The following is a 13,768-nucleotide window of genomic DNA, read 5'->3' as shown; positions in this document are numbered from 1 at the left end:
AATTCAGGAGACATAAGAGACACAGGTTAGGTCCCTGGGTTGGGACAATCCCCTGGAGGAGGGTATGGCAACTCACTCCAGTATTCTTGCCTGGAGGGCTACACTCCATAGGGTCACAAAGAATCAGATATGAGTGAAGTGACTCAGCATGCACACATGCAATGGAGATCTGAGGAGTGGCGATCTGAACCAGGGATCTTCATCCATCAGGTGAGTCCCAGGAGAAAATAGGTGGCACATGTAGATGGACCTGATACTTGCCTGATCAGACAGGTAGCTCTTTGCTTGATGCTGAACACAGACATTTGTTGTATGAATCCCTCACTGCCTTGGTCCATGTGTCTGACTAGATACTCAGGCAATGACTACATCTTCCATTACAGTGGAGCCTGCCAAGCCTTACTACCTGACTGACTGCCTCCTTGCCCTTTCCCGCCAAGCCACATTATACAGATAAATTGGTTTCCCCAAGATCCTTGACCTTAAATTCCTGAGTCTCTATCAGTCCTAGTTAGTTTCCTCTTCTTACAAACCTTGTGTTACTGATAGCCATAAAGCCTCCTAGCAGTGTATTTTCAAGTTATGACAAAGACTAGTTCACAAACCATCTTACTCAGATTTAAATGTATCTACTTTCTTATAGGGGCTCCCCTGGTGGCTCAGTGCTTCAAGAATCTGCCTGCAATGCAGGAAACACAGGAGATGCAGGTTCAATCCCTGGGTCAGGAAGATGCCCTGGAAGAGGGCATGACAACCCACTCCAGTATTCTTACCTGGAGAATCCCACGGACTGAGGAGACTGGTGGACTACAGTTCATAGGGTCCAAAGAGTTGGACACAACTGAAGTGACTTAGCATGCACACACTTTCTTATAGATCCATTGATTCTACTTGCATTAGAAATTCCATGCACAGCTGAGAGCTGTTAATGTGGAATAAAGTGGTTTCATAAGCCATAGTCTCTGCTGAAGTATCAATGGCCTGGTTTATAGTAATGTCTTGATTCTTACAGGAGCACATTCATATAATTTTGGAATATAAATATCTCCATCTCCTTGACCCCATTCCTACCCTTGGAGCTGCTTGTTCTCTCTACAGTACTGTCAGGGGCATCAGACTTCTCCTAAACTATTAGAAGCAACCGATTTACCTCTTTTGCTCTTCTACCCCTGCTGTGCTTTGCTTTACTCCTGACAGCTCCTGCTGGCTTGGATCTGATCCTTTTCCTTTACCATTTACTCCTGTCTCTGTTCTCGCCCTTCATTCAACATTTGGTCTCTCATTCCATTCCATTTATTGCTATATGTTAAACATGCAGTTTAGCACTTTTAAAAACATCTGAATAGAAGTGTTGCTCTTGGGATGACAATCGGAAAGGTACAACTCAGGATTCCCCTGCCTTCATTCAACTTCATCTCCCTCACTGGTACCTTGTTTTTTCTCTCTCCTTTGTCCCATAACCCTCCTGTTCATGATTTGTTTTCTTTTACCAGAGTGGTCCTCACATCCGAGCATGCATCAGAATCATGTGGAGGGCTCATTAAACACAGATTGCTGGATTACACCATAGTTTTTGATCCAGTAGGTCTAGGTTGGTGCTCGAAAATTTTTAGTTCTAACAAGCTTCCAGGTGATTCTGATGCTGATGCTCTGTGAACCACTGTTCTAGCTCAATGCTGTTCATATAGATAACTGCTCTGTCTCATGGCTTGTCTATTAGGCCCTTTCTTGTGAATTGCCTTGGTGGGCAAAACTGGTGGGTGTGGCTAAAAATCCTGACCTCTGAGGTCTACATGGTAAGCCCCCTGGATATGCCACCATCACCCAGAGGCAAGTCTTTAAATTAGAGCCCATGATCTTGGGTTACCCTAAAGGTAGAAATTCACTGTGTTCCCTTGAGGTAAGAACTCGGTATCAAGATGTAGGATTTATGTAATAAAGCTTCTGAAACATATTTCTAAAGTGTAGTTTACTGTCCAAATTAACCTAGTTCAGCTTTCTCGAAGTAACAGAAGAGGTTTAAAAAACGAGGTGCAACTTACTCCTGAATAACCAAAATGAATGTGATCTCTCATATTCATACTCATTCTCTCTGTCATTATGAATTTCGACATGTTTGTGTATACATTAACAGGACATGTTAAGACCTATCTATGTGTCTACTTGTGTGCTTTTTATATATATTTTAAATATATAAGGATACATCTAGGCAATCCTTGGCGGTTTGGTGTTTTAGTCGCTAAGTCGTGTCTGACTCTTGTGACTCCATGGACTGTAGCCTGCCAGGCTCCTCTGTCCATGGGATTCTCCAGGCAAGAATACTGGAGTGGGTTGCCATTTCCTTCTCAAAGGGGTCTTCCCGACCTAGGAATCGAACCTGGGTCTTCTGCATTGCAGGCAGATTCTTTACCCACTGAGCTACGAGGGAAGCTGTGTAATCCTTAACTTACTGTAATTGACATGATGTATAAACCTCTAGCAGGCTTCCCAGGTGGCTCAGTGGTAAAGAATCTGCCTGCCAATGCAGGAGATGCAAGAGACAAAGGTTCGATTCCTGGGTCGGGAAGATCCCCTGGAGAAGGAAACGGCAGCCCACTCCAGTATTCTTGCCTGGAAAATGGCACGGACAGAGGAACCTAGCAGCTACAGTCCATGGGGTCAGAAAGACTCAGACACAGCTGAGCACGCATAAACCTCTAGCACTTAGAGCAGGCTTCCAGCCCACAAATAAAATATAGCAGGTCATCTCTTTTCTGATACATTCTGGGTACTGCTCCCCCAGGCTCTTAGCTTCAACTGGACTCCTTGGACCTAGCCTCCACCTTTTACAGCCACTCTACTCTGTGTCTGGTTACAAGCCAACACCAGCACAGACTTTCACAGCGCAGTGAGGGGGTTGGAACTACTACACCTTGGAGGACGGGGAGGATAGTGAACTAAGGTGAAAAAAGGAGAGAAAGGAGAGAAGAGAGAAAAGAGGAATCAAAGAGTGAAAGAAGCCAACAGCATGTGTATGTCAAGAATGAGTACTCTCTGAAGAAACTAGACTTTTTCTTGTTTGGCTGATGAACTGTCTCTGACAGCCATCTCAAAGGTGGAGTTCTGAGCAACATGAGCTTTATTTTAATGTGTGTATCGTCTCCCAAGTGTGTATTGTTTCCAAGAAGAAATTTGTTCCTCAGTTTCCTGATTCCTATATTTAATATAGAAAGACTTCATCCTTCTTTACTTTTTTGCTGGCTACCATCTCTTTAATGTCTGGCCTCTGTGTTACTGTACTTTCCTGGATCCCATTGTACTTGAGTGGGTGTGTCTGAACATTTTCTTAACATCCCACCATCCAATACCAAAAATGTTTCTTATCCCAGATTCCCAATCTTCATTCTAGCATCCTGCTATCATGACCTTCCCTGTCACTTAGTACTAAAATCAAAGGATCTACTATGAGTAATAAACTTTGTTAGGTGATAGCCTTGGATGATTTCTTTCCCCTTTCCACACTTAAAAATGAGCTTTCAATAAACTTTCTTCTTTGGTTCTCATAACCCTCTATAATCTCTTCCCTGGTCATCTCACCTACTCCCACATCGTCACCTGCTAGTTAGGTAAATGACTCTAAATGTTCACCTCTGTCTCTGAACTTTCTCAGAAACACCAGACCTAATGTCTAATGCCATTTCCATCTGTAGGCACCTGAAATGTGGCTTCCTTCATACATAACTCAGCATTATATTGATATTTTCCAAATATGTTTCTCCTCCTAGATTCCTAATCTGCAATATTATCACTCTCTCTGTTATTCAGTACTGAAATGTCAGAATTATCTTCTACTCTTCCCATTCCCCAATTGCCTATATAAGGTCATCAGATCCTGAGACTAATACCCGTGAAATCTGTTCCTATCTTTCTGTTCTCTTTTCTACTGTTTCAGTTCATGGACTAATTATCGTGAGAATATCATCAAAATATCTAACTAACTGCCCTTGGTCCCTTGAACCAGTCCAACACATCCATGCATCTCATATCCACCAACCAATAAAGTTAAGCTACGGATGCCTCCAGGCTATTTACCACCAATTCCCCTTTGTTCTTTAAGACAGCTTCTCATTATGATCCTGACTCTACCTTACAAATTCTTGGGTCTACATGTCAAGTCTAAAGGGGACCTTAGTCCTTTACATTATCTTTATTGATTTTTGCCTCCTGGTTATTCTTAGTAGATTTCACTTTGGCTCACCCTTGCAGTTCCTCCTTCTCTGGACTATTTGTGGATACCTGCACGATGTCATGTCTGATTGCTGGCACTCAGGTTGAGTTAGCATTCTTATTCCCCAATAAGAGAATGGCTTTTGAAAGTGATATCCTAATGTATCTCCCTGCCTCTAGATTCTCATCTCACAAACCATCCTACATACCAATGCCAGAGCATTTCCCTAAAACATAGGGCTAATCATGTGTTTTTTCCTGTTCATAAATCTCTTGTGACTCTCCACAGCTTAAAGAATAAATTCAGAGTTCAGGAAGGCATTTCAAGTTTTCCCAACTTGGCCTCATTGTGCTTTCTCAGCTTTATCTCCCACTATACGATTACAAGGGCTTCCCTGGTGGCTCAGATGGTAAAGAATCCGCCTGCAATGCAGGAGACCTGGGTTCAATCCCTGGGTTGGGAAGGTCCCCTGGAGAAGGGAATGGCAACCCACTCCAGTATTCTTGCCTGGAAAATTCCATGGACAGAGGAACCTGGCGGGCTATAGTCCATAAGGTCACAAAGAATTGGATATGACTGAGCAACTAAGCACACACCACACAATTACAAAACCTACCCTCCAGTCCCATTAGATGACTAGTCAGTTTCCAAATTCAGCCCACATTTTTCTAGCTCTATGCTGTAGGTCATACTGTTCCCTTTCCCTCAAATACCCTTTTAATTTTCAAGTTTTGGGATACTACTTATACTTAAAGGTCCAGCTTTTCCACGAAATCTTCCCCATTCTCTTCCTCCTATATGCTTCTGTAACATTCTTTTGCAGTTAAATCTATACTTGTCAGTTGCCTTGACTACATTTTAAGCCCATTGAGATGATGAATAGTGTAGCAGTCATTTATCCTTAGCACCATGCCCTAGACATAGTTACTACTCAATATGTATTAATATTTCAATTTTAATTATATGTATAGGCTCTAATATGCTAGCTAAAATAAAATCTAATTATTTTATAGTTTTAATCATCAAAAATAGTATAAAAGGGGAAAAAAGCAATCTTCTAATAACAGTTATATATTATCATTGGGCTGTGCCTGTGATGGAAGATTTCTTCTGTAGATTTGGGATCAAGCTTGACCCTGTATATCTTTGAATTTGGCCACTCTCCAAACCAAGACTTTGGGTATTTTGATGGTATAAAGCAACACCATGGTGAGGAAATTAAGGATGGAAATTTTTATGCAAATCAGCATCGGTTCATAGAATTTAGAGGCAGGTCTGCTCTTGGGTAATGTCAAGGTGTAAGGTGAAGCTGCTAGTATTGAAGAGATGACAGCTCAAATTAGCCTTTCTGTTTTGAAGGCAGCAGAAAGTCAATGACACAGGGCTACTTGAGAAAATAAATATGATAAAAGTAGCTGCCAGACAGAGATCTTTGAATCTAGTTTTCAAGAAATCATCCAGTGACCAAAAGTCCTTCCCAAAAATTTTCCTAGAAAATCATGTGTAAATCTCAGAGAAGGCCTTCTAAATGACTCTGCTATACATTTTAGCTTCTAATATGTTATAATGGAAGACTTGAAAGTAAAGACCTATATATTCTCTGCTACTGTATTAGGTAAAATATAATTTAATGTAATTGGTTTCTAGGTTTCTCTGTTTAATTCATTAATATAAACTTCTAAGAATTGTTCTGGTACATAATGTATAGGTGATTAAATATAGCGCTCGTGGTCCTTTCCATAGCAGGTCCTAGCTCAGAAAGAAATTATTCTATTATATCACTGTATAGGAAAATCAGTCCTCCACATCTGCTTTTGCCAGGAAAGGGGGGGAAAGGTTGGTGTTTGTCTGAGGATATCAAATCTTTTCAATTTCAAGTAGGTATATGTCACTGTGTGTATAACAGGGGAGGTGGCTTAAACAACTGACCTGCATTTGTGTTCAAGAAAAAACAAGGTAATAATGAACAAATAAAAACTGATGTGGGATGCTTGAATCCTGAAAATATTATTCTCAGAGAAAGAAGCCAGCCACAAAACACCATGTATTGTATACAAAACCTGTGTTGTATGATACAATCATACAATACAAACCTGTGTTGTATGATACTATTGATGTAAAATGTCCAGAATAGGCAAATCTACAGAGACATACAGTGAATTAGTGGTGGCCTTAGGTCGGGGGCTAGGGGAGGGGGTGCAGGGAGTGGCTTGGAACTGGGGAGGAGAGACGGCTAAAGAAGGGATTGTTTTTGGTGTGATGAAAAGATTCTAAAATTGATTGTGGTGATGGTTGTACAACTTGGGGGAATATACTAAAAACCACTGAATTATACATTTAAAAATGTGAATCATATGATATGCAAACTATATGTCAATAAAGCTGTTAAAATTTATGAGACAATATATAAAACAAAATAAACCTACTTCTAAGACTTGCCTAACTACTGATGCCGATGAGAACATGTTTTTATTATTTACAGATGTCAAACAGCTATTCCTTAATTTTCAAGTAATTATATTTTGAAAAAGTCAGAAAATAAACACAAACCACAACATAAAAGAAATAATCAATTTTAATTGCATAATTATAGTCTCACACTTGAATTTACTCATCTTCAAGAAACTGTTTACACTGATTAAAAAAAAAAAAACCCTCAACTTCAAAAATGAATAGCATCCCTATGACCATCAGTGAGTGCTTCACTGATTCACATACTTTAGCAGGCAAACCATGTTTTTCTCTCAGTTTATTACTACATCTATGTCTTAGTAACTTATAGACTGGACAGTCACCATTCATGACCTGTCAAGCCACTTTTGAAGATCACTCTGGGTCTTTGGTTAATGTGGAACAGGAAATGTGTTCTTTGCTAGATGCATATTTTCCAGATAAAATTCAAAGGGTTGCTTTTCAGCATACTGTATAAAGCCATAGATGACACGAATCTGGGCATTCTCAAAATCTCTACCAGCCTCAACATTTTCCCCAAAAGGAGACATTGACACTATTGTCTCTTGGACTAATTTTTTGTGGGGCTGTGGCTGCACCAAACCCTGTAAATCCTCACAACAGAACACATTAACTTTTATCTCCAGGTAAGTGACCATTATTGGTCATTACTGCTCCCAGGCCTTTTCTTGTCTACTTTTCTTCTGCTGGGACCAATCCTGCTCCTAGTCAGAGACGATTCAAGAAGCCATTATTTCAGTAGTCTGGGTCATTTAGCACCCTGTGGACCTATTATTTGTGGTCCTACTCTGAGCTCACAGACCACTTGAAGTAAATGGGTGTCTTGTGTGCCATTTTTATTCGCCTGTCTCTGCCTCTTTTCCTGGACTTCATCTCATGTGCCAGTTCCTTTAGGTTTGGTGCACTGCCTTGTTTAGCACTGTTTTGCCAGACTTCTTAAGGAATTGCTCATTTGTTTCTTAATCCCAATTCCCGTGACTGGATTCTTGCTACGTACTGATTGCCTCAGCCTCTGCCTACAGAGTGGATTCTATTCTCTGCCTGCCAGCCAGGACATCCATTGTTGGACTTCCAGAGTTGAGCTGTCTGCCTGCTTCTTGCCTACTGTTACACAATCTTTCTGTTTTTCCAGCCTTTCCAGACTCTTTCTGTTGGTGACTATAGGAACCTTGTTAGTTTTCTTGTCTTGCCCTAACGAGTCTCTTTAGTGTCTGGGTATCAGGCTCCTTGGTCTGGCTCTGTGTGCCAACAAGTACCTGTTGAGATATTATCTCCCTGTTTACTCCTAGGTTTTTATTGCCTTGAGCCAGTGTTTTAGTAATTCCTGTTTCCTTTTTCTTTTCCTTTGCATCCTGTCTGTAAACTGTGGAGAGGAACAGTGTGTTCCTTTAAACATTTCTTGGATTTGTTCCTTTTTCTTCATTTCCTCTGGGGCCACTTTAGTTCTGATCCTCATGACTTTATCTAGTTTCAGTTCGAGTTCAGTACTGGTGCCTCAGAGGGTCGCCTCAGAGGATGAGAGAGAAGCCAAGTGGTCATGAGGACTGTAATCTCCACTCCTACAGTAACTTCAAACAGGTCAGCTAGATTTATCTCTGTTGCACACACTGAGCTTCCGTAGAGTTTTTGTTTGGGGACAAAAAATTTGGACTGAGAGAAAAATAAGCTTGAAAATCAGTGTCCAGTTCTTCTGCATACCACTGCCAGATCAGCTCCTTAAAATATTCTTTTATCTTATAACATTTCCGCTAAAGAGTCTTATCAGTCATTACTATTATGTCTGATATTCAAATCTGTTTACATGCTGGGAAAATGCTATGGGGAGAACCATGTTTCCTACTATTATTCAAACTCTATATTCTCACCATTCTACTCAAGCCCCTTTGGCCCCTTTACATTATTGGCCAGTATTGTTTCCAGGCCATTCTATATGTTGTCTTTTCCTTACTTCCTTTCTTTGCTTTGCCTATTCAAGTCTCATTTCTTTTTCAGGCCTTGGCAGCTCAAGTTCTCCTTGAAAACTTCTTCATCTATTCTAGGTCTGACTCATCTCACCCTTTCACCACGTTATCCTGAATTTACAGTTAGTACCTCATTGGCTCAGACCATAAAGAATCTGTGTGCAATGCAGCAGACCTGGGTTCGATCCCTGGGTTGGGAAGATCCTCTGGAGAAGGGAATGGCTACCCGCTCCAGTGTTCTTGCCTGGGAAATCCCATGGATAGAGGAGCCTGGTGGGCTACCATCCATAGGGTCACTAAGAACTGGACACAACTGAGTGACTTTCACTTTTTCTTACCTCAGAATTAGGCAGCCACTTTTCTCTTCCAGTTCTACACATTTTGCTTATTTGTTTCCTCAAGCAGATTTTATACCTATTGATGGCAAAGAACGTATATTTTACAGTCTGTTCTATTACAAGGGTTTGTGTATCACAAATAGCACATTAGTGATTGGTCAATAGAAGAACGGTGTCACTAAAATTAGGTGGAAGGCCAGCTGGTTCACATGCGAAGTGTTTTAGCACTTTAAGTTTCAACATGATCAGGAGCCAGCTTTCTCACAATTAAAGAGAAGCCTTCATGATATATGAAGGCTTTCAGAAATAAAAGAATAATTCTGCCCCAAACTCTGTCCCTTTTGTGTGACTGGTTTAGCGGTTTCAACAACCTCCAAGTTGCCTAGCACATTAACTAGTTGGTGAAGCTGTGAAGACCTTTCATCACGTGTTTCTACAAAGCTGTTGTTGTTTAGTTGCTGAGTCGTCTCTGACTCTTTGCGACCCCATGGACTGTAGCCCACGAGTCTCCTCTATCTGTGGAATTCTCCAGGCAAGAATACTGGAGTGGGTTGTCATTCCCTTCTCCAGGGGATCTTCCTGACCCAGGGATCAAACCCAGGTCTCTTGCACTGCAGGTGGATTCTTTACCATCTGAGCCACCAGGGAAGCCCTCTACAAAGCTGTACATGCATGCTCAGTCGCTTCAGTTGTGTCTGACTCCTTGAGACCTTATGGACTGTAGTCCAACAGGCTTCTCTATCCATGGGATTCTCCAGGCAAGAATACTGGAGTGGGTTGCTGTGCCCTCCTCCAGGGGATCTTCTACAAAGTTGGGTACTCTTCAATTAGATTTTTAATTCTGAAGAAAATGGCATCTATTAAAAGTAAATGCCCTTGAGGACTCACATCAGGGAAAGAAGCAGCATGAAGAATACAAAGCATTGATGACTGTGACACCGGGTGTAGATGCCAGTGGAGGTTCAACCTCCTGAGTGTTTTTATTAGAATGGCTAGTGTTTTCATTAGTGCTCTGGCTACAAAGTTGCATTGGGTCTAAGTGATCTTCCCTAACCACATTTTCCCCAGAAATTCTGTTATGTTTAGTGCGCAATTTTGCAGAACAGGAGTTTTCTCAGGAAGACACATGTGCTTTAAGAGCAAAACATCTGGTCCTTTTTTATTCACGTGACCTCTAATTTGGTGTTGCCCATGTAGTATGTGCTTAATAAGTACTTGTTTATTCTCAGGCCACCTTTAATTCCTAAATATTTTTTCCATGACCTCGGAGGTAGTGATTTTTTATTGTTGTTCAGTCACTAAGTCGTGTCTGACTCTTTGCAACTCCATGGACTGCAGCACGCCCAGCTTCCCTGTCCTTCACTATGTCCCAGAGTGTGCTCAAACTCATGTCCCTTGAGTTGGTGATGCTACCTAACCATCTCATCCTTTGCCGCCCTCTTCTCCTTTTGCCTTCAATTTCTTACTTTTGTCTAATCTATGTCAGCTTTAATTTCTCTATTAATGGTCTAGATTGTTTAGATGAAAACACGTAGCAGAAGGGAGACACAGAAAGCCAGAGTGATACTAATAAGGATCATCAGAAACCTCTGGGGGTAATGGATGACTTGAAGATCCGTTTGAAGAAAGATAGCACCTAGCAGCCTTTTATCTTTCATTTCTCCCAGGGCTGGCTTTTAATGTTAACTGGGTGCTAAATTCATAAGAGATCAGAAGGAGACACTACAAGGTCATGGGGTCTAACACACACTTTTGAAGTCCCAACGGATGGTAGCAGCCTCCTTCTCTCTGCAGCATCAGAGAAAAGATGTATCTTCACCCACCGGCCTATTTGTGTGTCCCAGGAAGACAAAAATAAAGAAACAGTAGGTACAGTGGGAGCAGTCCTAGGACTGAACTTGGTGTAGTGCCTGGTTCATAGTCAGCGGACAAAGTATCCTTACAGGGGACCAGTGGCTCCTTATGTGTGCTAACTTTCTAGAGAGACCCTGATGTTTGAAAGAAGGGGGTTTGTTTATTTGTAATGACTTGTTTACATGAACTGGAGCAAAATGTTGAAAAGAAACATCCAGAATGAAGACGGGGCTGAGATAATCACAATAAGGTCAAATGTTAAGTCATCTCATTTTCTTATGTTTTGTGGTGCAGATTATGTACCTTTTACATGTATGTCTTCTTTGGTTTCAAATGTAGCTTCACCTGGCCTGAGAATGGTGCAACCCAGCCTGACACTCAAAATAATGTCGATCCATTTTCAAGTATTTGCACACCAAAAACAGGAGTTACTTGTATTACAATGCCTTCACCGCTTTTATCCTGGAAGAGGAAACAGCAACCCACTCCAGTCTTCTTGCCTAGAAAATCCTACGGACAGAGGAGCCTGGCAAGCTACGGTCCATGGGGTCACAAAGAGTTGGACACGACTGAGCAATCAAGTATCACCGCTTTTGAAAGCAGACCAATGAGATCTGTAAGTGGGGACCATCATGATCTGGAAGCTGCTTATCTGTTCTGCCTCTTCTCTTACCAAGAGCAACCATCCGTTGCCTTCAATTTCTTAACCACAGAGTCTCTGCACATGCTATGGTCATTTCCTTGCCTGGGATGTTCTTCACTCTCCTTTTTTACCTTGTGATTGCTCAATACTTTTTTTTGTTTAATATCGTTCCCAATAGCCAGAAAGTTCCATAAGAGCAAACCACATCCATCTTGTTCACCATCTTGTTCACCACTGCAATGCCTAGTAGGGTATCCAAAACTTAGCAGGCTGTCACCAAATACTTAGTGACTTTAATTCGACCCTTAAGATTCAGTTCAAACATCATCCTCTTTGGGAAGGTGTCCGAGAGCCTCTGGCACTCTTGTGTGCTCCACAGTCTCCCTGTTCCTATCTGTTGAAGTGCAGTCACTAACGATCAGTCTCTCCCAGCAGACTAGGCAGTTCTAAAGGGCAGAAACTGTGAGCTTCATCCTCTTAACACACAGCACTCTGGATATCGCCCGGTATACTCAAAGGCAGCAGTCCCAGCCTTTTTGGCACCAGGGACTGTTTTCGTGCAAGACAATTTATCCACAGACTGGGTTGGAGGTGGTGTATGTTTCAGGACGATTCAAGCACATTTATTATGCACTTTATTTCTATTATTATTACCTCAGCTCCACCTCAGATCATCAGGCATTAGATCCCAGAGGTTGGGGACCCCTGCTCTAAGAAGCTCAATGAAGATCTACTGAGCAGATTATGAAGCAATATTTGAGTTCGGAGGACCCTCAGCTGTGGCTCATATCCATGTCTCTCAAACAGGAATCACCTGAAAGCAGTGGATAACCAGGTCACATCTTACTGCAGCATCCATTTCTACGCCATTTTTCAGGAGGGGGCAGTTAAATAATTTAAATCATGCATGAGTGAGTGTGTATGTGTGTACGTGTGTGTGTAGTGAGTCATATTCAGAATACACGTCAAACTTTAAGTCAAACAGGAACTTCTATAAATTTACCTTAGGGTTCCTTGCCCACCCTGTCTGGGAGCATGATTCCCCTCTTCTCTGCTGTCCTTGGGTAATTTACCACCTGCATGATTAAAAAAGCAAGTTAAGGACAATGACAAAGCCAGCATTAAGACTGCTTTCAGATGTCTAACATTGTTTTTATTGTACTTTCCAAGTTAATCGCCTCATCCCATCTACAGCATGGTCAAATTTATCCTAATACACTCAATAAATGTGTTCATAAACAAATTAGAAGAGTTTAGGTTGAAGGGGAGTAGGGCAGAAAGATCAGAGCCTGAAGATATATATGAATAACAGGCACATGGGCATGTTTATAGGCACACGGGATCTAAATTTACATTTCTAGCTTCTCTAGGTTGTATGAAGGTGGTTCATTCAAGTTCTGCCAGGTCTCGCGATTGTTCTCAGTGTGAACATTATTTTTAAAGAGGCGTGGGCCTCTTCCTGACAACTCTAGGGTGAAAGATTAAGAATACCCGCGGTGCCCTGTGGCTGCTGCTGCTCAGTTACCTAGCATTTGTCTAGAGATTTACATTTTTAACAAAGCTTTGACACACATGCTCTTACTCGTTCCCCCAACTCTAAACCTAAAGTAGTTCGGAACACTGAAAATAGCACTCAATCCAACCGTTAGCTCTCCATAGGTGCTTTGCCTAAAGAGCCTTATACCCCCTCTGGATTAAGCAGTGGGCGTCTGCTGCTTCTCCCACCCGGCAGCCTGGGAATAAAGGAACGACTGTGTGTCTTTGGTCTCAACGCAATCATGGCAACAGAAAACACCCACTCCTTCCACTTTGACCCGTACAGTCTGTCTAGGCAATTAATCAGCGCTCCCCATGGCTGTGCTCCTGCGGGGTGCCAGCTGTCTTGCCAATCAACCCCTCCCACGGAGTGGAGCACAACCACACCCCCGGCAAGGCCTCGGCCAGCCGGGGAAGGTGCTCTGGCCTACATGAGTGGAAGCGGAGACTCAGGTAAAACTCACACGTGAATCCTCCCAGGCCTCAGTGTCCCCATCTCTAAAATGGGCTACACCTCCTCTCTCCCGGCTGGTTCCCTCTCATTTCACGCTAGGCCCCTAGGAAGGGAAATCAGTGCTTAACCTCAGCTTCAAGTCCTCTCGTTTGGCAGCCGTCGCCGCGCCGGGCATGCTCAGTAGCCGGGCCGCCGGGCAGCGGGAGTAGGAAGCAGCTTTCCGCGCCCGGGCGGCGGACTGCGGGCACTTTGATGAATCACGTGTGCGGAGGCCCTCTTAAAGAGATAGGCACCTACTTTCCC

At 42.4% G+C, this 13,768-nt stretch overlaps 1 long non-coding RNA gene across 1 annotated transcript in view; it reads right to left on the bottom strand.

Annotated features, from left to right (window-relative positions):
- LOC145536281 (uncharacterized) overlaps nt 1-13,730 on the bottom strand; it is a 41,976-nt gene extending 28,246 nt beyond the window's left edge. Inside the window, exons 1-2 of the long non-coding RNA XR_014075732.1 lie at nt 13,594-13,730; nt 12,479-12,551 (exon numbers count right to left, since the gene is read on the bottom strand). This is a non-coding gene — a long non-coding RNA (uncharacterized LOC145536281). The remainder of the gene's footprint in view (nt 1-12,478; nt 12,552-13,593) is intronic.
- Nucleotides 13,731-13,768: the final 38 nt, after the last annotated feature.

This window comes from Giraffa tippelskirchi, chromosome X, assembly GCF_054371585.1.
Source record: "Giraffa tippelskirchi isolate mGirTip1 chromosome X, T2T-mGirTip1v1.2.pri, whole genome shotgun sequence".
NCBI classification, from domain to species: Eukaryota; Metazoa; Chordata; class Mammalia; order Artiodactyla; family Giraffidae; genus Giraffa; species Giraffa tippelskirchi.
The sequence above is the reverse complement of the archived record's forward strand: the minus strand, read 5'-3'. Positions and strand labels throughout refer to the sequence as shown.